The 25241-nt window shown below is 36.9% G+C and overlaps 1 protein-coding gene across 1 annotated transcript in view; it reads left to right on the forward strand.

Annotated features, from left to right (window-relative positions):
- EIF4G3 (eukaryotic translation initiation factor 4 gamma 3) overlaps positions 1 to 25241 on the forward strand; it is a 348277-nt gene that overhangs the window by 89349 nt on the left and 233687 nt on the right. The window contains exon 4 of the mRNA XM_023732132.1: positions 3893 to 4021. The gene's annotated coding sequence lies outside the window, so the exon portion shown is untranslated. The remainder of the gene's footprint in view (positions 1 to 3892; positions 4022 to 25241) is intronic.

A 25241-nucleotide genomic window follows, 5' to 3' on the forward strand; every position in this document is an offset into this window, starting at 1 on the left:
CTGTTCATGTTGAAATTGTGAATGGATGTATGCTTGGTTGTGTATATTGCCACCAAAAGTAAAATATTATTAAAAGAAGAAAAAAAAAATCCACCAAAAAGGGGGAAAAAAAAGAGGATGAAAGGAATACACAGAGTCACTGTACCAAAAAGAATTGGTCAGTGTTCGTCCACTTCAGGAGGTAGCATATGCTTAAGAACCGATGGTATGGAAGGAAGAAGTCCAAGCTGCACTGAAAGCATTGGCAAAAAACAAGGCTTCAGCAATTGATGGAATACCAACTGAGATGTTTCAACAAACAACCCTGGAAGCACTTACTTGTCTATGCCAAGAAATTTGGAAGACAGTTACCTGGCCAACCAACTGGAAGAGATCCATATTTGTGCCCATTCCAAAGAAAGATGATCCAACAGAATTCAGAAATTACTGAATAATATCATTTATAATCACACGCAAGTAAAATTTTGCCATAGATACTTCAAAAATAACTGCCCTTGTACATGGACAGGGAATTGTCAGAGTTTAAGCCAGATTTAGAAGAGGATGTGGAAGAAGGTATATCATTGCTGATGTCAGATGGATCTTGGTTGAAAACAGAGAATACCAGGAGGATGTTTACCTGTGTTTTATTGACTATGAAGTTCATTTAGGTTCGAACCCCTGCTGAGAATTTGCATTTCTAACAAGTTCCTAGATGATGCCAGTGCTGTTGGTTAGGGACCAGTTCTGAGAACCACTAGTAGAGCAGTGAATCTCAAAAATTATTATGCATAAGAATCACTTGGGGTCTTGTTAAAATGAAGATTCTGATTCATTATATCTGGGTGTGGGGGAATACAAGTTCTCAACAGGGGTTCGTATTGGAAGGAACCGGTTCGAAGCCCTGATCATAACAAATTATGGATAACAGTATGAAGAATGGGAATTCCAGAACACTAAACTGTGCTTATGCAGAACGCGTACGTGGATCAAGAGGCAGTTGTTCAGACAGAACAAGGGGACACTGCATGGTTCACAGTTGAAAAAGGTGTATCCTTTCACCTCATTTATTCAGTTATGTTGAATGAGTAATCTGAGAAACTGGACTATATGAAGAAGAACGTGGCATCAGGATTGTAGGTAAACTCATTACAACCTGCAGTATGCAGATGACACGACCTTGCTTGCCAAAAATGAAGATGATTTGAAGCACTTACTGACAAAGACAAAGACTACAGCCTTTAGTGTGGGTTGAACCTGAACCTGAAGAAAATTAAAATCCTCACAACTGGACCAATAAACAATGTTATGACAAACGGTGAAGAAATTGAAGTTGTTGTTGATTTCTTTCTACTTGGATCAACAATCAACATCCATGGAACCACAACAGTCAAGAAATCAGATAACTTATTGCATTGGTCATATCTGCTTCAGGAGACCTCTTTAAAGTGTTAAAAAGCAAAGATGTCATTTTAATGACTATGTTGCTCTGACCGAAGCCGTGATCTTTACAGTTGCCTTATATGCATTTGAAATCGCAGTTGGACTATGAAAAAGGAAGACAGAAGAAGAATTGATGCATTCAAATTGTTATGTTGGCAAAGAATATTGAGTATACCGTAGATTGTTAGAAGAATGAACAGTTGAACAAATCAGTTTTACAAGAAAAATAACCAGAATGTTCCTTAAAAGTACAGATGGTGAGACTTTGTCTTGTTTACTTTGGGCATGTCATCAGGAAAGACCAATTCCTAGAAAAGGACATTATGGTTGGTAAAGTAGATGGTCAGTGTAAACAAGGAAAACCCTCAATGAGATGGATTAACACAATAGCCAAAACATTGGACTGAAACATCATCGCAGTGATCATGAAGATGGTACAGGATCAGGCAACATTTTGTTCTGTTATCCATAAGATTGCTATGAGTTGGAGCCGACTTGAGAGGGCACCTAACTACCACAGTGATTTCGTCACCAAAATTTTCATATCATAATACATTTGTTTTAGATATTTGGAAATGCTATTTATACTTATCACTACTTCAGGATTACAGTGGTTATTAGAACTGCCACTCTAATTTTTAATGTATTAGTAAAGAACACATATATTACTATGTCATGAATTTTTAGTTGTGAAAATATGTATAACAACATTTTCTTATTTAACATTTTTATATGTACAGTTTAGTGACACCAATTACATTAATCATGTTGTGCAGTCATCACCAACAATCATTGCCAGATTTTCCATCACCATAATCAGAAACTCAATGCTTACCAAATAGTGACTCCCCCTTCTCACTTCCTCCCACCCCTGGTAACCACTAATAAACTTTGTCTCTATATATTTGCCTATTCTAGATATTTTATATAAGTGAGATTGTACAATATTTGTTTTTTGTGATTGACTTACTTCATTCAGCGTAATGTTTTCAAGTTTCATCCAAGTTTTAGCATGTTTCAGGACTTCATTTCTCTTTATGGCTGTGTAATTCCATTGTTTGTATGTACCTCATTTTGTTTATCCATTCATCTGTTGATCGACATCTTGATTGTTTCCATGAATTTGTTTTAATATGTTGATGCCTGTATTCAATATAATTGGTTTTTGTTGTAATCCTATGTGTTTTATACGTTGAAAAACATGATGTTAGGAAGAGGTCTGTAGTTTCCACTAGATAGCCAAAGGGTTCATGCCCCCCCACCCCCACCCAATGAAGAATGTTGGTCTAAGGCTAAGAGGTCCTTTTGTGTCACAAAAGTGCAGAATTTTCCCTGTTCTTGGAAGATCGCCAAACTGCAGTGCTAATCTGTGAGAGGGAGGAGCTGACTAGGGTTGGTTGCTGGACTCTGGAAAAGGGCTAGCTAGAATGAAGTGGTTTCATATTGATCATGGGCTACTGGGAATTTTTTATTTATATAAAAATACATGCTGATTATGTTTCTTTTGTACAAGTTCATGACCACTGTTTTATATTAGAAAATATAAATGAAAAAAAAAAAGATACCTGTAATGCTTTCTGTTAAGATTTTGGTGTATCTGCTTAAAAGTCTTTTTAATGTGTTTGTGTGTGTATGTGTGTATGTAGACATAGACATATATATAGAAATACATACACATGTGCAGGTACATATGTGTACTTGATGTAATTTTTAAAAATAATGGGATTATATTCTCAAGTAGCTTGCTTTTTTTTATTGTTAAGTTTTATCGAGGTATAATTTAAACATAGAGTAAAATTTACCTTTTAGTGTACAATTCTATGAGTTTTGACAAACACATGAAAGATCAGTTGCCATCAAGTTGATGTCAACTCATGGTGACCCCATATGTTGCAAATTAGAACTGCACTCCATAGGGATTTCAAGGCTGTGACATTTTAGAAAGCAGATCACCACTCCCTTCTTCCGAGGTGCCTCTTGGTGGTTTGAACCATCAACCTTTTAGTTAGTAGTCAAGCGCTTAACCGTTTTTGCCATCCAGAGACTCCTAACAAACACATAATCATGTAATCCTCAGTACAGTCAATATACAGAACAGTTATAACACCCCCCACTTTTGTAGTCATCCCCTTCCCCTTGCAACCATTGATGTCTTTTCTATCCCTTTTGTAATATGTTATAGAAATGAAATCATATAGTATGTAGTTTTGAGTCTGGTTTCTTTCATTTAGCATTTTTTTAAGGTTTCTGGTTTTGTGATCATGCTTCAAGAATTTTTTATCTAATTGGGTTAAAATATTCATATATTTTTTTCCATAAGAATTTCATAGTTTAAGGCTTTAGTCAGTCTGCTACTTATTTTAGTGTAAAGTGTGAGGAAGAGAATCCAATTTAACCAGCTAGTTCAAATATATTTATTAAGATTGAGTTGCTAATATAATGCTTTTACTAAATACTGGTTTCTTCTAAGGTAACGCAAGTAGCAAGACAGCCGGGACCCCCGACCCCTTCCCCTTATTCAGCACATGAAATAAACAAGGGACATCCAAATCTTGCAGCAACGCCCCCGGGACATGCATCGTCCCCTGGACTCTCTCAGGTAAGAAAACCTTTTTTTCCAGAAATTTCCCTGTAAAAGAAGCGTTCCTGATTTTCTGTCTTTTAAACCAGACTTTTAACATACAACATATAACTTTACTTGAGTAATTTCTATTTTGTATTATATTTGCATCTTTTTCTTTTTCTACATACCTTGCATGATGGTGGATAATATTAATTTTATACATTTCATTTTTGGAGTCATTAAAAATTGTCAGCGATATTTAGTTTTCCTTTTTATTGTTTAAGAAGTTAGAATATGATTATAAAGTTCATTTAAAAATATAAAAAGCACTGATTTGCTTTTCAATGCTTAATCTGCTGTAGTCCCCCCCTCCCCTTTTTGGTGGGGTATTGGTAGTTATTTTCTACTTTTGTGAAAAACATGGGTGCTTTCACCTCTTGAATAATTCTATTGGTTTTTTTTTTAAATTGTTGTTGGTTGGTTTGACTTTTGATTTTGTAAATTGATTATTGGGGTTCATGTGTTAGGCACAGCAAACATTGTAACACTGTTTTGAAAAGATGTTATCACATATCCGTGGCATTTTAAGGTGTTTCCTAAGATTTTGTTTAGCTTGCACCAACCCATCATCACATATTTGGTTCTCCTTGTGGTTAAAAACTGGCTAGAGTTATTAAGTCCTTATTAGAATGTGGAGAGAGTTAAGCCAATAACCTTAACCCAAGCTGTTTGATATTGTCAGTACACCCACTCCTAAATTACTGACATGGTTAGGTTCCAAGCACTAGGTCTTTATGTGAAAATCGGCATTATGTGAAAATGGAGGATGACTACATCATTACATAACCTCTAAATTACATCATTATATACCTGTCAGATTTCGTCATTACATAATTGCCAAACCACTGAGAATCATGGCCCAGCCAGGGTGACATATAACCTTAACCATCATAGCCAGTGTTACTCTTGCCTTGCACCTTGGCATTCGTTACTGCCAGACATACGTCATCAATGTGCAAAAATAGTCAGATAGTAGATTTTTTGCTATTGTCATAAATACGAAACGTCGGATAATGAGAGTGGATAAGTGAGGACTAGGTGTACTTACACATAAGAGCTACTCTTTTTTGATAATATTAATTTCATAGCATTATTTTTAATTCTGGCTTCCATATTTCAGGCCTTGTAGAGGTTCAGTAAAAGGAGAAATAAGGAATTACTAAAAATCATGCTAAAGCTGTTGATTATAGGTTACCAAAAAACCCCAAACCAGTTGCTGTCGAGTCAGTTCTGACTCCTGTTGACCTCATGTGATTCAGAGTAGAACTGTGCAATATACGGTTTTCATGGCTATGATCTTTCGGAAGCAGATTTCAAGGCCTTTCTTTCAAGGCACTCCTGGGGTTTGAATACCCAGCCTTTTGGTTAGTAGTTGAGCACTTAACCATTTGCTCCACTCAGAGACTCCTGATTATAGGTTAAACTAAAAAATCACGTTGCTGTCGAGTTGATTCCAACTCATGGCAACCCCATGTGTTACAGAATAGAACTGCTGTATAGGGTTTTCTTGGTTGTAAGTTTTACAGAAGCAGATTGCCAGACCTTTCTTCCACAGCACCTCTGGGTGGATTCGAACCACCAACCTTTAGGTTAGAAGTTGAGTCAAACCTTTTGGGCCACCCAGGGACCTGATTATAGATTAGGGACTAATTAATGACCATTTAGACTATAGAATGTACAATTTGCCAAGCTATAATGGAAATAGCCCTATTTAGGAATACAAATTAATTAGTCATGGACTTAGTACCATGCTTAAACTTGGTCTAAATCAGTGCTATTTAATTTGGAGTTTTAAAAATAAAATATGACAAAGTGAACTCTCAATTGTTTAAATGAGATTCTTATGTTATTTTTCATGGCATTTAACAGAAGCCATTCAATCTATTAATAAAGTGTGTTGGTCTGAGTCTGGTCAAGTGAGAAAAACTGTGTAGTAATTTAAATAGGGGAAGTTTAGTATAAAGAATCATTAAGTATAGCAGGAGATTGAGTAATGAAGAATTGGCTGATAAGAAAGAGAACTCTTAAGAATTACAAGAATAGCAGATAGAAGAAACAGCTGCTTCTCCAAGGGCTGAGATAGATTGAGCACAGAAGGAAGAGCCTTCTTCCCCAGGGCTGAGATGTAGACCTTATCGGAGAGGGCACGGCTGTGGCTCACCTAATGATAGAGAAGTCGCTGTTGTACTGTGCCAGTGGAACTTGCTGGAAATTCTTCCTCTGGAAGTTGCTAGATATTTTCCCTACAGAGTGTTGGGGAAAGCTGGCTTCTTCAGCACCAAACTTTTATAGCAGAAAACTGCTGCAGTACAGAATGGCTAGACAGCTCCTTACAAGCATTCTTGTTTTCCCCAGACACATCAAGTAATATTGGATCTGCTGGATCATAAGTCCCAAGTTGTAGAGCAGCTTGTGCTATAGTCTAAACCTTCTGCAGAGCCTTCTCTTGTTCTCTTCCCTACTCAAAGTTGGAAACTCACAGGTGACTCTGCAGGTGGGTTGAGCTGGTACACTCAAATTTATTATGTTTCCTCCAGAATCCAAAAAAAGCCCACCAAGTCTTGTGTTTTTTTCATGGTTAGTTAGTATGAGGTGAGAGACTGCTTCCCCACCCAGGGCTGAGATCCAGAGCTTGTTGAAGAGGGCATGGCATGGCTCACTGAATGGTGGAGAAGTTGCTCTGGTGCCACACCAGCAGAACCTGTTAGAAATCCACCCTCTAGAACTTGAAAGAAATTCATCCTGTAGTGTATTGAGGAAAAGCTGTTCATAGGGAGTTGTTTTAGTAGAGGCACTCTGCTGCAAAATTGCCTGAGTTGATATCAGGGGCAACTCCTGGCCACTGGGTGCTGCTGGCCTGGCATTCAAGAAGCTGTGCAAACTAGGGTTGCTGGAGACTCTAGAGAAGCTACCTGCACTGCAGGAAGCAGAAAGCAAAACCTTTTCCTCTTGCAGTATCTCTACAGCACACTCTACTGACAAAGCTTAACATTATACCATCTGAAATGGAAATTATTTTAAGAGCCCAGATCCATTGTCACAGAGCAGGTAAACAGGGTGAATTTAGATCTGAAAGACAGGAAGTTGATAACTGGCAGATAGGGAAACAGCTTAGTTTTCCATTTCAACTTCTTACTGTTTTAAACTGTGATTTGACCCAATCAGTTGGCCTAAAGCGCTTAAGCTTTCTGAAAGTTAGGACTGTTCACAGGTCCATAGTTTGTATTTAAGAAAGGATGGCCTCTCAGTGGTTTTAATTGTTGATCCCATGTTTTATCAGCTGCCTTTAGAAACCAGAGTACATGAGTACCAGGGACAAGGGTCACCAAATATTACTTGGCTGCCCTTTGTGGTCTGTTTTGCTACCATTTTGCCTAATTTGATGGATGAAACCAGTAAATCATACCTGTCTCAGTGCTCCCCCCGCCACCCCCCTCCCCCATTCCCGCCTTTTCAGACAGAGGAAGGCTTATTTGGAACCATTTGCCTCCTAACAATATCTTATTATCTGTTGGTAGAGTGAGGAAGTTTCTCTAAATTGACATGCCTAGAAAAATGGAGAGTTGGGAAACTCAGTCTCCTTAATTAAGTTTGACATTTAACACAGCTCATGGATCATTATGGAAAGCAGAGCCTTTAAAAACAGAGAAAAAAGGATTATATAGGCTTAAAGTCAAACAGACATAGGTTCGTCAGCTGGGTCTGTCGCTTTCTGGTTGCATGATGTTGGGTAAATTATTTAATTATCTATGAAACTTGGTTTCGTCATTTGTTATATAGGAGAGAATTAGAATTATACCACGTTTTAAGAGGGTTGTTACGAGGATTATGTACAATCCTGCCTCAGAAGAGAGCCCTAAATGTTCTCAGTAAGTGGCATTTATACTATTCTTGCCTTTTAGACTTGATTCTGCTCAAGATGTGTGTATGTAGCCTTGCCTGCTGACCATTCTGATTTGACTAACTCTCTGGTATTAGTGTGAAACTCGGAGGCTCTCCTCAAGAGTTTGAGGCATCTTGCAGGTCTTACCTTATCCCTGATGTTAGAATAAAGGTAGAGGCCTAGCAATAGTGTGATTTAGTCTTGTGCACAAAACTATAGATTCATATCAACTGATGATAAGATCAGTCAAAATATTCTTTACCCACATGTGATGGTCTCCCCTTCTTTGAGTCAGATCTTTTTGTCCATAGTAACTACACACATCTGTGTATTATTCTATGTTTTGACACTATATGAATCTATCACGGTCTAAGTGAAGGCAGCTAAACTGAAGAAAAGTGAATTTCATAGCTTCGAACATAGAAGAGGGAAAACACAGCAAATTACTCCCATCCTTCCCTTTCCGTCATCAGTGGCAACCTCTTCACCTGCTTTTTCCACTTCAGGTAGGATTTTACACATGCATGCCTGTGCATGCATACAGACACGTGCATATTTCTTCATTACATGACTTCTAATTCTTTCTAGCTCCCTCTTCCTCTACCCAGGAGGTTTTGTTTAATAAAGTCCAAGATTTTAATATTAGAGATTGATAGTTAAAATTACGTTTTCAAACAATAAATTGGTGAGACACAGAGTCTTTTTTTAGGTGTTCATTGTTTTCAATTTACTTGAAATGGCAGCACTTGAACAGTCTCTTAATCCAGAATGTCCTTACTCTGGCAATGGTAAAAAAATTCAGAATTTAAAAAGCATCTTTTGGGATGGATTTAAAACTAAGTAGAGAAGTATACTCTCCAGGGAGTCAGGAGACTGAGAGACTCAGCCTTTCCAATACTATTTCAAAGTTGAATTTTGTATAAGTTCCTATTAATGTCCAGTTCCTCTTTGTAAATGAGAGGTTTGTACCTGATGATATCTGAATTCCCTTTTAGCTCCCTGTGGCTTTTGGAAACTAGCCTCAAAGTAGCAAGTTGCTATTATGAAAAAACTTTGAACTCTATATTTTAGATTAAGAACGAGGCAAACTTTACATTCTGTTTTTTAAATATCAAATATTTGTTATTTGAATTATTTTAAATTACTTGTCAAGTTAAGCAAAAACAAAAAATGTTTCCTACCTTTGTAATTGCCTAATTGGTAGCATACATTTGCATTAACTCAGTATAATTTTCACCAAATTGAGCTAAATTGTGAAACAGAGAAACGAAACCGGCACTGGATACCAGAACCAGGTTCAAGACATAGGTCTTCTCTTCTTTCTCTCAGCATCACTGTTTAGACTCCTAATCAGTGAGAAAACACGTTCAAATTAATGCCAAAGAGTAGTGTGATATGTGTTTTCTACCTGCTATTCTGGGAAATTTTATTTGGTTTCACTGTTTTTCTGAGACCAACTCAACCATGATATAGTGGACTGAGATGGTGATGATACGTGATCCACTGGTTAGATTCCTTATTATATCTGGAAATACTAAACAAAGGACTTCTTCACTGAGGAATAACGATTGATTGTGATATTTATTTTAGCACTACAGTTGTTATCATTAGTAAAGGATGAGTTTCAGATCACTTGTTGTCCCCAGTCTTTTTGTTTCAACTTCTAGACTTCATTTTCATTTCAAGTGTCTTGTTTTGTTAAGCAGAAATTCTCAGTAGTTCCTTGCAATTGTTGACTGACTTTCAGCCTCTATAAGCTGCCTTTTCTTTATTATTAAGGTGAATGGTGATTTCCTCCATTGCATTTCAGGTTTTTATATTTTTTTATGATTTTTTTCATTAATGAAGAAAATAAATTCTGAGTTTGACAACTCTGACAGGAAGCCTTGATAATCAGGATACAGTAGAGCAAGCTTTCAAAGTTTGTTTATGTTTTGTGTTGAAATAGTTGAGTATTGATTACCTTTAAAAAAGAAAAGAAAACAGAACTCAGTTTTTTTTTTTAACCTCCCTTCTCCTCCTTTTTCCCCATGGAACCCATTGCAGCCATCTAAGGCAGACAGTCTTTGAGGTGAGTGGTGTTTGGAAGACACATTAATGGCTCATGGGGATTTGATGCGGGCCTGGACACCTGCAGTACTGACTGCATTAAGTTGGCCCTGTTGGTGCGAGTCTTCTGTTCCCCTCCCTCCTAGGTGATAACGAATGTACTTACTTGGGGTAAATTGCATGTACAAGGTGTAAATATTTACACCTTGCTGAAAATTTCTTCTACAAATAATTACTATTAAATACTTTGCAAATTAACATGTCTTTGCCGATGTCACTAATATAAAAGTAAGTTACAAAGGCCTATAAAATATCCAGATTATTTTTGTCTGATAAAAGCAAAAGGATTATAGTAAACACTTTCCTTTGGTTGTTGAGATTTACTTTAATGTGGTCATATTTGATTAGGGCATTTCAGCTCTTTGGTCGTTTTTTTGTTTTTATTAATAAAAACAGTAGAAACCATATTTATAAAGTAAAAGTTAACCAAATGTTTTCCTATCAGGTGAGTGTCATCTTTTATGCCATCTTGTAACTTACCTTGAAATGTGCCTAAAGCAATTTTTACATGCTTGATTATGCTTTTCTTTGCATTGCACCTAGCTAGAAAAAATTCCATTGATTTGCTTTCAGAATTTCTGTGGTTGATTTTTAAGTGTTGCTGCAAGAACAATAAAGTGCAATTATTATTCAGGATTTCCTCACCCTAAACACCAAGTTTTTGATTCTGTTTGGCATATCCACAAGACTGGAACCCACATTTTTAAATATGTTAGTATAATTAAAGAGCTAAAGTTTTAAAATTCTGCATCAGTGCAACACTGTTTCAGAAAGCTAAAGGAGTTCATAAGAACCAAACTGATATGATTTCACAAGTATTTCTTTTGATGTCTTTGATGGAGGCTCAGTTTTTGGTTATTGTTCATTTTTCCGAGGTAGAAGGTTTAGGCTTTTGTCTCTTTTACACTTAAAATTTAAAAATCTGTTTCCCTCTGGACATATTCTAGGAGACTCTTCTTGATTTCTCTGGCTACCACTCATCCATTTTAATAGGTCTTGAGAAACCTCTCTCAGCGTTTCTCTTGAAAGTTTCCCTCTGGAATTTCATACTTCACTTACTTCCCATAGATTTGGAAGGGAAACTCACTTCATTGCCACTGATCTATTTTTAACCTCGCTGTGGCATTCAGATTTTTTAGGTTTTTATGATAAAGCATTCTGAAAATTGCCACTTCATTTCAGCTGCAGAAATTAGCATGTGCCAGTAAATTTAGGAATGGGAATTAGAATATGTAAATCCTAAAGGAAACCAGGAAATGGGACCATTTAACTATTCATTTCGAAGTGCTTGTGATATTTCCTGCAAAATTGCATTCTATCTTTGTGATTCAGAGAGATGTGGGGGAAGTGGGCAGACAGAACTCTGGGGTAAAGGCCAGCAGAGGGGTAAGTACCATAGACATATATGTAGAGTATTGTCCTGAGTTTAATTAGGCAGATGGGTATATATGTCTATCCAGATTAATTGGGATGGGGCAGTTTGCAGGGACGTGGAGGAAGGGAGAGGACAAGGTTAATACAAGACTGTTTGTTTATAAGGAATCAAATAAGAAAGTGTACTTGAACATTTTTTGCTAACTACAAAGTGTAGTATGCAAAAACTAGCTATGTTTATAGAATTAGGAATTGTGAATTTCAGTGACTTAACACTCAATGAAAAGCAGATAGCAAACACAGCTTGTTTGATGCATGATAATTTTTATTGTGATTTAGGTGAAAACTTTATAGAGCAAATTAGTTTCTCACTAAACAGTTAATATGCAATTTTTTTGTGACACTTATTGCCAACCCCTTGATGTGTCAACACTCTCCCCTTCTCTACCCCAGGTTTCCTGTTTCCATTCGTAGTTTTCCTGTCCCTTCCTACTGTCTCATCTTTGCTTTTGGACTGATAATGCCCATTAGTCTCGTATACATGATTGAACTATGAAGCATGTCCCTCGTGTGTGTTATTGTTTGCCCTATAGACCTGTCTAATCTTTGGCTGAAGGGTGAACCTCAGGAGTGACTTCAGTACTGAGTTAAAAGGGTATGGGGAGACCATACTTGCGGAGTTTCTCCAGTCTCTTGTCAGACCAGCAAGCCTGGTGGTTTTTTTTTTTTTTTTTTCTGTATGTGTGAATTTGAATTTTGTCTTCCCTTTTTTTCCTGCTGTTGTGGGCTCAATCTGGTGGAGGTTTTGGTAGTTGTGGTTAGTTAGTCCTTTGGACTAATCTTTTCCTTGTGTGTTTGGTCTTCTTCATTGTTTGCTCCATCCAGCTGGGATGGGACTAGTAGATGTATCTTAGATGGCCGCTCGCAGGCTTTTAAGAGATAGTTTTAAATTCTGCCAATGAATAATAAAGATAGTTTAAGTTCGTTATATTTAAAGCAAGTAGAATCAATTAATTATAAATAATGAGTATTGTAGGTTGATACATAGAATGCTAAGAAAATAAAAATATTATCATTTACTTACCAAAGTAACAAATTTTGTTTCTCAGTGCATGTATTTATTTATTGTTCCTTTTTCTCAGTTGTCTAGTCATGCTGATAATTATGCAGCAGGAAGGGCTAAATCTGATTTCCAAACTTTTCATCAGTTGATGGACCCATATTTTTCTTTTCTCTGTGAAAAATCATAAACTTTCAAGCTATGTAAATTCTGTCCATTCTGTATTTTTTTCTGTCTGCTCAGTAGTTTGTTCCATAGGTACCTAAGTACCAGAGGTTTGACAGATTATGGCCCGAAGGCCAAATCTAACCACTTGCCTTTTTTTGTAAATAAAGTTTTACTAGAACACAGCTATGCTCATTTGTTCATGAATTCTGCTTTTGTGCTACAGTGGCAGAGTCAAGTAGTTGTAATCGAGTGTATGGCCTGCAAAGACTGAAATATTTATTATCCAGCCTTTTACAAAAAAATTTGCCAACCCCTGACATAGATCAGCAAACTTTAACTGTGAAGGAGTAGATAGTAAATATTTTAGGCTTTGTGGGCCAGATAGTCTTGTGTATTCTTTTTTTTTTTTTTTTTTTTAATAACCCTTGAGATATGTGAAAATCGTTCTTAGCTGGCCTTAAAAAAAGGGCCATAGTTAGCCAACCCCTGATATAGATAAATGACACAAATAATAAATGTGTTTTAATATCTATATTAGCACAGGATATATTTATATAATATTTGACATAGAAGTTTTATACTCATTCAGCTAATATAAAAATTAATTGAGGCTATCAGTGATTTGAATGGATGGCATGGGACGAGGCCATGTTTCATTCTGTCATACATAGGATCTATATCAGTCAGAACCAGGTTCGATGGTACCTAACAACTGGATGAGTAATATTCCATTGTGTGTATGTACCACACCTCGTTTAGCCATTCATCTGTTGAACTTTTAGGTTTTTTCCACCTTTTGGCTATTGTGAACAGTGCTGCAGTGAACACTGGTGTACAAGTCTCTGTTTGGGTCTCTGCTTTCAAGTCTTTTGGGTATATACCTAGCAGTGGAATTTCTAAGTCATATGGTAGTTCTATTTTTAGTGTTTTGATGAACCACTGGACTGTTTTCCGCCATAGCTGTACATTTTGCATTCCCACCAGCAGTGGGTAGTGGTTCCAATTTCCCCACGTCCTTGCCAACATCTGTTGTTTTCTGTTTTTTTCGTAGCCATCCTAGTGGAAGTGAAATAGTATCTCATTGTGGTTTTGATTTGCGTCTCTCTGATGGATAATGATGCTAAGCCTCTTTTCATGTGGGTGGCCGTTTGAATGTCCTCTTTGGTAAAATGTCTATTCAAGTCCTTTGCCCTTTTTATAATTGACTTGTTTGTCTTTTGTTAAGTTGGAAGTTTTATATGTATTTTGATTATCAGGTTCTTGTAAGATACATGGTTTCTGAATATATTCTCCCAGTAGGTAACTTGTCTTTTCACTTTTTTGGTGAGGTCTTTTGATGGACAAATGTTTTTAATTTTTATGAGGCCCCTTTATTTTGTCTTTTGCTGTTTGTGCTTTGTTTATTAAATAATCCATTGCTAAAAGCTAGGCCTGACAGCATTGCCCCGCTTTTTCTTCTAAGAATTTTTTTTTAATTGTGCTTTAGGTGAAAATTTACAGCTCAAGTTAATTTCTCATTCAGAAATTTATACACATATTGTTTTGTGACATTGGTTGCAATCCCCACAATGTGACAGCATGCTACCCCTTTCCACCCCAGATTCCCTGTGTCTGTTTGTCCAGTTCCTGCCCCCCTTCCTGCCTTTTCATCTTGCTTTTCGACAGAATTTGCCCGTTTGGTCTCGTATATTTGATTGAAATAAGAAACATGTTCCTCATGTGTGTGATTTTTTTGTTTTATAAGCCTGCCTAATCTTGTCTGAAAAATGAGCTTTGGGAATGGTTTCAGTTCTGGGTTAGCAGAGTGTCTGAGGGCCATAGTTTCTTTGGGTTCCTCCAGTCTCTGTCAGACCAGTTAAGTCTAGTTTTTTTTTCATGATTTTGAATTCTGTTCTGCATTTTTCTCCCGCTCTGCCTGGGACTCTCTGTTGTGATCCCTGTCAGAGTGGTCATTGGTGGTAGCCAGGTAACATCTAGTTCATCTGGTCTTAGGCTGGTAGAGTCTCTGGTTCATGTGGTCCTTTGGTCCTTTGGGCTAATATTTTCCTTGTGTCTGTGATTTTCTTCATTCTCCTTTGCTCCAGATGGGATGGGACCAATTCTTCAAAGAATTTTATGGTTTTAGTTTGCACGTTTAGGTCCTTAATCCATTTTGAATTTGTTTTTGTGTATAGTGTGAGTCATGGATCCTGTTTCATTTTTCTGCATGTGGAAATACAGTTTTCCAAGCAACCTTTATTAAAGAGACCATTTTTTCCCCATCAGATGGACTTAGCACCCTTATGAAAAATCAGTTGACCATAGATGTGTGGATTTATTTTTGAACTCCTAATTCTATTCTATTCGCCTGTGTATCTATTGTTATACCAGTACCAGGCTGTTTTGATTGGTGTAGCTATATAAGTGCTTGTTTTCTTATAGACATTGTTTTTTTAAGACATACCTCAAAATCAAAGCACTGTGTAGCCACGCTTATGGCACCATTGCAGTATACTAGGGCTCTCTGAATTCTCAGGAGTTTTTTTTTTTTTTTTTTTTTTTTTAAAAAACACCATTTATCCCAGCCATAGGAAGATACCTTCAAGCCCCTGTAGTGGTCCATAGCTTCAGATTTCAGTCTTTACTTTCTACATTTTTTCAGAGCAGTAAGAATAGAGTTAGGCACATTCTAGTAACTGGCTTTAGTGCCAGCATTTTACAACAATAAGAAAAAATGTTTTCTTGATAAATAATCTTATTGTGGTTTGATTTGGAAAATGTTCTGTAGATAAATGAACTTAAAATTTAGGGTTTAGCTTTTACATTGTAAATTGCCCTATAAACAAGTCCCTGTAGGTTCTGTGTGTGTGTTGATAGACAGAGAAAGAAATGATGTGGCACAAACTAAGTCTTAAAGGACTTAAATAGTTTCATTTCAGAGTATTCCTTTAGGCATAGGAAACTCTCTTATATTATAGATATTGGATATCTAATTTGATTTCTTTTACTTTGATTCACTTTACTGTCTGACTTCTGCCTCTTTATTTTTCTCCTTCTGCCTGCATATAGCTCTGAGCCCAGGGCACGGCAGTCTTAGTGCTGATAAATTGAAATTAGAAGGTGTTAAAGAGAAGTGTTAGTGTTCTTTATACCTAATTGAGATGTTCTCTGTGATATGATAAAAATAAATTATAGAAGAACATTCTTTCATTATAAAAAATTAAAAGGAGGAAAACTTTGTAAGGAAAATGGGCAGGTCTTTGAAATATTTTATATCAAGAAAAGTTATAGCCAGATTTGTCTATTTGCAGGACTGTCTAGAACAGGACATATTAGAATCACAGTTACGCAAATTCTCTCTTTCCTCCATGAAGCTGTTCCCACCCTACCAGCTTCGTCAGCATCCTTTGAGAATGTTTACTCTGTTGAACTGCAGCTATTCATGGGAGTGTTGGGTATCCATCAGGGTTTTGAGACCTACCTTGATCTGGAAGCTTGTCTGGGAGATCAGGAGAACTGCCAAGTGAATGAACAAACTTTCCTCTTCCCGTCTTTATCACCCTGACCCCCTTCATGTCCTCTAACCCCGCCTTCCCCCTATCTCATATCCTACTTCATTGAACTAGCATAGAGACTTCAAAGGGAAAGTTCTTTAAGCTGTTAAACTTTGTTACAATTATACTCACACCAGTAAAAGCTGGTATTTACTATTTCTTTAAAAATCCTTCCATGTGTTTTTAAAAGTTATATGTATATCATAAAAGGGCACAGCATTTTTGCACAGCATTTTTTTCTTAGCTGGTAAAGAAAGCCTCATTGTTTGAGAGTTTAACTAAGGTGAAGATTAAAAATTTTGAAAGTAGATACCCTTAAGACTTGGAAAATTCTAGTTACTCGATGGACACTTTAAAAATCTATTTTGAAAGTCCTAGTTATCTAGATTCAAGAGAAAGGACACATAATTTTTGTCCTTTTGTTTTAATTGGCTTTTGGAATTTTAAAATGTGCTCTCTGATGAGCTTTGATGAGTTTTTCTTAAAATTTATTTCGGGTTTTATTCTAATCTTGTACAAAAGGATTAGAAATGAAATTCATAGCCAATGTGTCAAACTTCCCAAATGTTCTACATAGGAAGTAATTTTTTCTTTTTTTTTTTTTTTTGCAAATCCTAGGGTCAGAAGAGTATGCCTGTCTTCCAGGTTGTTTCTTAGTACAGAATGCCTGCTTTGTAAAATTACCTTTTTTTTAAAATTTTCCTTGATACTCTTTAGATATACCTAGATTGATTTGTTGCATGCCCCAACTTCCTCGGCTTGTACGTTTTCAAAGCATTGGATCTGATTCTGTTTGTTGTTAAGAAGAGAATGTGATTGCTCAAAGCAATTCAACAATTAGTTCTTTGCACTGAACACAATGTAGATGGACTACTGCATTTCTTCTTAGCTATTTAAAATCTTACACACATGGAGATTTTTTTCTTCTTAGAAAACAGTAGCAGATTTAGAGAAAAATGTTTTGGACTTCCAAGAGGACAGGCATGTTTAGAAGGAGTGATAGAAATACTTTTCACTATGTGAACAACATCTACCAATAACAACAACTCAATCAGAGTGAGAAAAATCACTGAAAGTCTAGCTGCCATGCTCAGAAAGTCACTGAAAAATTCCAAAGGGCTGTTAAGGGTTCATAGAGCATATTAAGGTTCACATTGGGAGTTAAAGAAGTTGAATACAGAAGTGATGACTCAGAAGCCAGCTGGCCTTATTTACGTAACCATTTGGCAACATTTAAGGAGGGAGGGAAGTGGCAAAAGGACTGGAGGCTGGCCAACAGGCATAGAAAATAAGTATCAAGGACCTATAAGGCATTACTTTACTCTCTCCTCTTTGGTTTTTAGAGTGATTGTCTTTTAACTTCAGCATCATTACAGCTAGGAAGTATAAAACCAGAAGTGAAAAAACCAATGTTTAAGTGAGTAATACAAAGGGGGGTTATAAACGTTTGTACAACTTTTAGAAAAGATGAAAACTATCAAAAAGCATACAAAAGGCATTCTTCACCAAATCTTTGTATTCTGCTTAGGAATTTACTTCAAAAGCCTTAAGGAATACACATTTCTTGAAGAATGGCCAAAAAATAGCAACCCTTGAACAAATGAGGGGCAGTGGTGGAAAGATCTGACTCTGGAGACATTTAGAAATAATTTTAACTAAAAGCTGTTTTTAACAGAGTGAACCACTGTTTATTGTGCACTCCTGTTATCAGATCACTGTATTTGAGGATAATATCTTGGTGGTAGATTACCTTATAGACTATAGAGTTTTCAGAGCACTTCTCAATTACTTCACTTTATTTGTTTTATAATCACAGTAACCTAATGAAATAGATCTGATTGTCCTCATTTTGCAGATTGGGAAGATCAAGTCTGAAAGGTGACATGACCTGCTTCACATCTTTAGGTAGTACCATTGGTAAGGGATTGAATCCAGAACCCAGGGTCCCAGCTGTTGACTCTATTCCTTGCTTCCTCATAATTCATCATAGTACTTTATTTTAGACTAACTAGGTTTTCATAAATCATTCTGGGAATATAACCACCATTTTTAACATTGCATTATGAAATAGTATGCTTCAGCTTCTGAACAATCAATCTGAAACAACTGCGGGGAACATAAGTTTGCAAAATTGGGACTTTGCAAAAATTTAGTTAACCTTTTGGTTAGCAGCTGAGCTCTTAACCACTGCACCACCAGGCAATAGTATTTACTGATATTAGTGTCTATGTAGTAAGAAACTTCTGTTTCTTAAATCTAGAGCCCCTCTTCTAAATTTGGAATTCAGGAAACTAATGGAGGAGGTGATGGTCTTAACAGGGAAGGAGCAGCACTAAAAGATTGAAGATCATGTCCAGTGTGACAAATGAATGGAAGGGGAACTCTGCCTGGAGATGTTTTAGATGACGAGGAGGAGGAATTGACAAATCTGAGGAGGGGAATGGAGGGTAGAAAGTAGTAGAAATGATCAGTGGTATCTGTGAATAGAAAGAACAGGGGTGTGATGAGTATCAGCTACTACTGACTTTGGAAGCAGAGAGCCAGCAGTGCACAGATCATGGAATACCTTGTTGTTAGCTGCTGTTAAGTTGGCCCCAGACTCATGGCAACCCAGTGCACAATGAGATCAGACTGTTGTGATGCATGGGGTATTCATTATGATTTTTTGAAGTAGATTGCCAGGCCTTTCTTCCTAGTCCATCTTAATCTGGAAGCTTCCCTGATACCTGTTTAGCATCATAGTAACACGCCAGTCTCCAGTGACAGACGGGAGGTGACTGCACTTGAAGTGCATTGGCCTGGAATTAAACCCTGGTTTCCCGCATGGAAGGCGACAAATCTACCACTGAACAACCACTGCCCCCTATGGAATACCTTGATGCCTGGAGATTCAGTGAACCAACAACAGTCGCTATTGAAAGACCAGCACTTTTAACCCAGCAGTCTAGGGGAAACTGTTCCTGGGATTAGGGACTGGGGGGAATGGCTTTGCATGCTGTGTGGGGAAAAGCTAAGCTTTTAATAGGGTAGTTACTATTGTGAGAACACAGTAGTCTTCAGAGCCACGTGAAAACCATCCTATTATATGAGTCTATCATTGTCTCGTGAAAGGCAAAAATCTGCAGCATTTAAATGTTGAACTCATTATAAAAATACTGATATTGTGGTAAATTCAGCTCAGTGTTTTCCTATTTTATGTAATGTCACTGCTTAGAAATGAGAAAGAGATCAGTGCTTCTAAATCCTTTGATGTCTGAGTCCCATTCTCCAGAGATTCTTACTTAATTGCTTGGGATGGGGCCTAGGTTATTTTAATGTGCAGCCAGATTTGAGGATAAAGCTTTGGAACAATGCCTTTTGATACCCACTGCCTGAATGAGAACTCCTAGGCCCTCTTTGCTGGGAGTGGTTTTCAGTGAAAGGAGGAGAAAGTGCCCCATTTTTAGACCACGTATAATGAAGACCATTTCTTAATTTAGGGAAAGTGACTTTGGTGGTTGAGAAGCCATTTGTATCTAGTTATCTACAGGAGAGTGTTAGAAATTTTTTAGATAATTTATTTTGCATCGCAATCTGTACTCAAATAGTTTCACAGTATTTATAATGTAATACATATTATATCCTGGCGGGTGCTGGATAATTGACTCTTTTTGGAAACCCTGGTGGTGTAGTGGGTAAGAGTTCAGCTGCTAACCAAAAAAGGTCAGCAGTTTAAATCCACTAGGTGCTCCTTGGAAACCCTATGGGGCAGCTCTGCTCTGTCCTATAAGGTAACTATGAGTCAGAGTCAGCTTGACAGCAGTGGGTTTGGTTTTTTTTTTTTAATGGAAGCAGAGTAAGAGCATGTTGGTTGCAAGTGCTTTTGGCTTCCATGCAATCAAATATTCCTGGATGTAAGGCTCTAGTACAGTGGTTTACAAAATTTTTAAAGCAGCAAAGCTCTTTTCCCCATATGACTAGCACAGTGCTTGACCCATAAGTCCTAAATTTTTGATGAATGAAAACTATCTCAATGAAATTTTCCAAAAGTGTCACTTTCTGGTTGTTTGCATCCTGTATGGTTTATTTGGCTAAGCACAGTAGTTTGTTTCCTAACTGGTACTGTTATCTTTTTGTACAATTCAATAAAAGTTTATTTTACAGCTACAAGCTTAATTAAAAAAAAAAGAGCAAAGCATTCTATTTTGTATACCATTAGAGAGCTTACTCTGAGAAAGAGTTAGTGCCTGGGAATCTTTTACCAATATTCCAGCCCTTTTGTTTTCATGAATCAAATTATTAAGATTGGGTCCCTTAGGAGGGAAAGTCTTTTGTCGGGATACCATGGCAGGAATTTAGGTTGTTTTTAACCAGTTCAGTACTATTTTGAATAGAGAGTTTATTACCTTTTCCCCAGCAGGTGATCTCATTTTCTAGTGTGAATATTCCCAGAATATAATCCATAGATAAGCCTTTAAATAGAGACATAGTGGTGGTTAGGACAGAGAAATACGGTCCGTAAATAACTGATTTTACATGTTAAGGTATTTAAAGAAATGTAATATGAGGGATTAAGGGTCGTTACTTTTTGTATTAAGTGATTAATCTTTCAGTTTACCGAGTATGATGTGAAATCAGTTTACTTTTCAGAATTGTCTCATTCTAGAATTTTGTTTTCTAATGATAAATAAGTTTAGAATTGGGTTGATAGAAAGAGGAGTGGCATGATAGATATAGTTGTTGAGATGAGTGATACCAAAGTGTACTTCATTTTGTGTAGGGTAATGTTCCTTAAATATCTATCTTTGAGATAACAAAGAGTAAGAGTAATTGAATGATCCTAATGCAGAATAAAACACATGTTGTGACTTAATGAATGGTTAAATTGCCTGAAACATTCATTTGAAAATTTCTAAAAGCCGTAATTAAGTAAGCAGTATTTGTGGTAGATAACATTTAAAATATAGCCCTTTTAATTTTCTAGCAGTAATATCCCTGGTATTGAAAGGAGTTTCCATTTAGAAATGAATAACCTCTCTTTACTGGAGTACTTCTTGAAGAGGCCTCAAGTAAAGCCCATCAATTGAACTGTGATGAAGTCCCAGAAAGATTTTCTATCAATCTAACTAAAAAGAAAGATTGATCACATAGCTGTCTCCCCAGATTCTCTCTGAGTGAGGCATAGAGCTCCACTTCCACATCTACACTATAAGCTGTGGAAAAGAACTCTCAGTATGCTGTGGTATAAAGGTTACATTACAGAAAGTGAGGTTTCTTTGTAAAAATAGAGACCTAGTTGTGAATCCCAGTTCTACCACTTATTAATTACGAGATCTTGGATAAGTTAAACCTCTCTCCAAGTAGAAGTTCTGCCATTTGTTAAATGGAAATAATAATACCTACATCACAGGGTGGTGTGAGTATTAAATCAAATAACAGATGCAGAGACCCTGGCAAATGCTAGATGCTCAATAAATGTTCATTGTTACAATACCTTTGGAGTATTTAACATTTTTTTTTTTAAGTTTGAATTTAATTCTTTATCTACTCTTGCCTTACTTTCCAATATCATGTTTCTGGGGCTTTTTCTAGACTCCTTAATATCAATTCATGATACTTTAATCATCCTTGCTGAATACCAGACCTTACTACATAGGCACTTATATCAGTATTTATTATTGCCTGGTGGTGCATCAGTTAAGAGCTCACCTGCTAACCAAAAGGTTGGCAGTTCGAATCCACCAGCCATTTCTTGGGAACTCTGGGGGGCAGTTCTACTCTGTCCTGTAGAGTCACTATGAGTCAGAATCAAGTTGACAGCAGTGGGTTTCGTTTTTAATATTGTTAAAGGGTTTTATTAGTGCCACTGTATTTATCATGTCTGATTTATTTACCCTGTAAAGCTATTAAAAAAAAATTTACACTTCACATGAGGAAATGCTTGTGATCATTACCATTAGAGAAATGCAAATCAAAACTACAGTGAGATACCATTTCACTCCAGCATTACTGACACTGTTTAAAAAAACAAAACAAAACAAAAAACCAGAAAATAACAAATATTGGAGAGGTTGTAGGGAGATTGAAACTCTTATGCACTGCTGGTAGGAATGTAAAATGGTACAACCACTATGGAAAGTGATAGGCACCTCCTTAAAAAGCTAGAAACAGAAATATCATACGATCCAGCAATCCCACTCCTAGGCATATATCCTAGAGAAATAAGAGCCGTCACATGAATAGACATATGCACATCCATATTCATTGCAGGATTGTTCACAATAACAAAAAGATGGAAACAACCTAAGTGCTCTTCAGCAGATAAGAGATAAATCATAGTACATACACACAATGGAATACTACACAGCGATAAAGAACAATGATGAATTGTGAAACGTTCACAACATAGATGAATTTGGTGGGTATTATGCTGAGTGAAATAAGTCAGTCATGAAAGGACAAATATCGTATGAGACCACTATTATAAAAACCCAAGAAAAGGTTTACAAACAAAAAAAACACAGTGTTTGATGGTTATGAGAGAGGGAGGAGTGACAAGGGTAAATCACTAACTAGATAGTAGACAAGTGTTAACTTTGATGAAGGGTAAGACAACACACTATAAAGGAAGTCAGCACAACTTGACTGAGGCACATCCAAACGACTTGAGGGACGGAGTTACTAGGGCTGAGCAGACTGGGGACCATGGTCTTGGGGGACATCTAGGTCAATTGACATAAAATAGTTGATGAAGAAAATGTTCTGCATCCTACTTTGGTGAGTAGCATCTGGGGTCTTAAAAGCTTGTGGACAGCCTGTAAGATACATCTATTGGTCCCATCTCATCTGGAGCAAAGGAGAATGAAGAAAACCAAAGACATAAGGAAAATACTGGTCCAGAAGTCTGATCCACAGCCTCTACCAGCCTGAGCCCAGAAGAACTGATGGTGCCAGGCTTCCACCACCAACCACTCTGACAGGAATCACGATAGAGGGTCCTGGATAGAATGGGAGAAAAATGTAGAACGAAATTCAAATTCACACACAAAAAAAGACCAGCCTTACTGGTCTGACAGAGACTGGAGGAACCCCCAAAACTCTGGCCCCTGGACACCCTAACTCAAAACTGAAGCCACTTCTGAAGTCCACCTTTCAGCCAAAGATTAGACAGGCCTATAAAACGAGCAATAACACACGTGAGGGATGTGCTTCTTAGTTCAATCAAGTATACGAGACCAAATGGGCAAATTCCATCCAAAAACAAGAAGGCAAAACAGGACAGAAAAACTGGATGAGTGGACATGGAAACTTGGGGTAGAAACGGAATGGGGGAGAGTACTGACACAATGCAGAGATTTCAATGAATATCACAAAACAATCTGTATAAATTTTTAAATGAAAGTAGTTTGTACTGTAAACTTTCACCTAAAGTGCAAAAAAAATAAAGTAAACTTACACTTCAGGTACAGCTGATATGTACAGTGGTTTAGAAGTCCCAGGATAACCAGAAAGCCATGCCAGTGGACTTGATGTCATCTAGAAGCACAGTGAAGTTAATCTGTGAACTTTTCCAGAAAGCATTCAACAGTGTGAATTGTCATACAAACATTGTAGCACATGAAAAGGAAAAAGTCTGTCTGTTAGGCACATCCGCTGTTTTATTCTTTGAGAAGCAGTCCTCATTGTGTTGTGTATGACATATTTGGAAAAAAGTTAAATGCTAAAACAGGTAACTAGTTTCTGGTTTAAAAAAAAAAAAAAAAACCTGTTGCCGTGGAGTCAGTTCAGACTCATAGCGACCCTATAGAACAGAGTAGAACTGCCCCATAGAGTTTCCAAGGAGCACCTGGTGGATTCGAACTGCTGAGCTTTTGGTTAGCAGCTGTAGCTCTTAACCACTACACCACTAGAATTTCTAGTTTCTGGTTTAGGTATGCTGTTTTTTATTTTGTGAACTGTATTATGGCCTCTCACTGGTTCTTCTCTACTATCTTCTCACTCCCCTTTTTACCTTCTCACTCCCCTTATTAGCTCAGCAGAATCCTGGGCAGAAGAAATTAAAGGTGTCATTTGATCCATTGATGTCACTAAAAACCAAAAGAAAAACCGTTGCTGTCAAGTTAATTCTGACTCATAGTGAACCCTACAGGACAGAGTAGAACTACCCCATAGGGTTTCTAAGGTTTAGGTTTCAAATCTTGAGGGAAGCATATTACCACATCTTTCTGTAGCAGAGTAGCCTGGTATGTTCAAACGGATGGCTTTTTGTTTGGCAGGCGAGTGCTTAACCACTGCGCCACCAGGTCTCTTATTGGTGTCACTGTTTGTTAATAATTCTTTTGATAGTACTGAAGACGAAAATGTTCGAAAATCATACCTGAAATGAGGACTTGGCCTTTGTATGAAGTTTTTTTGTCCTGTCTTACGGTAACTCAGTATCATAAAACTTTAAAAAAAAAAAAAAAAGAAAGAAACGTATTTACCTAACTAAATCAAATAAAAGAAGAATTGTTCTGGTTGAAGGTAGGAATAGGGAAAGAGGGGGCTGGAAAGAGCATGCACTGTCTGTTAATATTTGGCTAGATTATTTGTGTTTTGTTTTAGCTGAAGCTTGATTAAGATTTATCTCAAGTCATCCATTCAAGCTGTGCTTGTATTAAACAGAGTGTGATTTATAATATACATATTTTTAATTTATTAGATAGCCATGTTGGCAGGAATGAACAGTTCTGCCGAAGATTCACTAGTAATAAGGCAAACATAATGAGAATTTGTCTGAAGAGAGATTATTGTTTTTCATGTTTTCATTTTCATCATTTTGCTGGATTTTTATCAGAAAAAATTTATAAGAAATTTTTCTGCAGGGAAAAACCTATGCTCTGTCACCAGTGTTATGAGACACAGTAGAAAAAGGTACAGATAACTTATATAGAAGATTATATGGATTCGTTGTGGCAAATAGGATTTATGTGGTTTGATTTGTCTTCAAACCTATTTTTTTTTTTTTTTAATATTTTATTGTACTTCAGGTGAAGGCTTACAGAACAGATAGTTTCTCATGTAACAGTAACACACATGCTGTTTTATGAC

The sequence above is a fragment of the Trichechus manatus genome, unplaced genomic scaffold (genome assembly GCF_000243295.1).
Source record: "Trichechus manatus latirostris isolate Lorelei unplaced genomic scaffold, TriManLat1.0 scaffold00048, whole genome shotgun sequence".
In the NCBI taxonomy this organism is placed as follows: Eukaryota; Metazoa; Chordata; class Mammalia; order Sirenia; family Trichechidae; genus Trichechus; species Trichechus manatus.